Source organism: Marmota flaviventris, chromosome 5 (assembly GCF_047511675.1).
Source record: "Marmota flaviventris isolate mMarFla1 chromosome 5, mMarFla1.hap1, whole genome shotgun sequence".
Taxonomy (NCBI): Eukaryota; Metazoa; Chordata; class Mammalia; order Rodentia; family Sciuridae; genus Marmota; species Marmota flaviventris.
In genome coordinates, this window is record NC_092502.1 from 92,177,879 (window position 1) to 92,179,962 (window position 2,084).

A 2,084-nucleotide genomic window follows, 5' to 3' on the forward strand; every position below is an offset into this window, starting at 1 on the left:
TCAGCGGGACAGTGAAGAGATACAGCAAAGAAATATAACAGGGAAAAAATAAAGTTAGTATAGTGATAAATTTTTAGTATAATTTTTGATACCAGTATAAAAGTGAATTCTGTAAATAATGATACGGGTATGTTTAAGAAAAGAAAGAATTTTTGTCTTTAGACTGGTTTGTCTTTAGAACCTACAAGGGGTCTACAAAGGGCATTGCCGGCCAGTTCCTGAGTGGTAAGGATTTATGTCTGGGGCAGGTGGGCAAACCATGTTTCCTCCATATTGCAGAATAAAGCCCTGCTTCCTGATGTCAAAAGAAAAAAAAAAAAAAAAGTTCTGAAACAAAATAAATTGAATATAGCTAGTTATCAAGTGCCATTATGTTACACAGTAAAACAAAGATAACATTATTCTTTTTTAAGTAACAGTTCTTATTTCTTGACTAACTGAATCATTCATTCATTCAATAAATATTTATTTATTGCTTTGGTGTGCGGAGCACTTATCTCTGTACTGAAAATATAATGACCAAAGCTGCTGCAACTGAAGATGATGATGGCAGCTAACGTAACAGACACTGATAATTGTTTGTTGAGAAAAATATCAAAACTCAGCGTGGTTTAGCTTTGTCTTTGCGATTGCCCCCCACTGACTATAATGGAGCTAACCACTCAGAACTTCTCCAGCTGCGGGGTTTTGTAACAGAAGCTGCTGTGGCCCCGCCCCTGGTTGGCGATGCCTCCACCAATGAGAACAGACTTGCGCTCACAGTTCTTGCAAAGACAACAAAGCTGACACAGCTTTGTGATTTTTTATTGATTTATTTATTTTATTTTTAGTACTGTGGTAATTTTAAATTACCAGAACTAACTCTTCTTTGTTTACCTCTTAACAAAATACTGGAAATGATGAGTAAAATAAAATAAATGATATCTGAATATTGTTTTAATGACAAAACGACAGCGTTCCTTTCCACTACGTTTGAGGTGGAAGGAGACATATACATGGATTTGAGATTACGTGGATTCATTCTGTATACAATCTTTAAAGGTAAATGCTTCAGGGGCTTTGAAACCATTTCAGTCTTTTTAAAATGTCAGTTCACTGGTGATGCTCTCAGGATGTTAGGAAATCTTTTGAGGCAAAAGTGGGAAGGGAGCGTTGAGGCGGATAGCGGAGTGATGCAATATGCCTTAGTGATGTTGGATTTCACAATTTGTTTTTCAATCTGTTTGGACCTCCAAAAGGAAGACTCTCATACGTCAAAAGCACAAAAAGTGAAGTTTTAAATACTGGAAACAAAACCATAGAGTCTAAAATATATGTACACATAGGTATCCATATTCTTTGATGGAATGCAGTCAGGAATCAATGTTGGATCTCCTGAGAAATGTGAGTTTTGCTTTGCACAGCTTGCTTCATCTGAACACTTAAGCATAATAATAATAATAATAAAGTCTACCTTTTTTTTTTAATAGAACTGTGATTGAACCCAGGAGCACTTAACTGCTGAGTGACATCCTTAGACTTTTTTTTGTTGTTCTTGTTTAGAGACAGGGTCTCACTGAATTGCTTAGGGCCTTGCTAAGTTGCTAAAGCTGGCTTTGAACTCAAGATCCTCCTGCCTCAACCTTGCTAGCAGCTGGGATTATAAGCATGTGCTGCCACACCCTGCTAGATTCCTGCATTTTTTTTATTAGTTACACTGACAGTACAATGATCTTGACAATTCATACATTTGAATCAAATGGGGTATAATTTCTCATTTTTCTGATTGTACAGGTTGCAGAATCACATTGGTCATACAGTTACCTATATACTTACAGCAATAATAATGTCTATTTTATTCTGCTGCCCTTCCTATCCCCCCTTCCCCACCCCTCCCCTCCCATCATATCTCTCTACCCACTTTGAGTATATATACACTATTTAAATATTAGAGCTAAATCAAATCTGAGGAAGCCAAAAAAATAAAGAAGATGTTTCAAATGGAGAAAAACAGTCAAGGACACAGTCTTAACTTAATAAATAAAATTTATTACATGAAAAAAAGTTAAAAAAAATTAAAAAGTCTAATAATTAAACTTTCTATC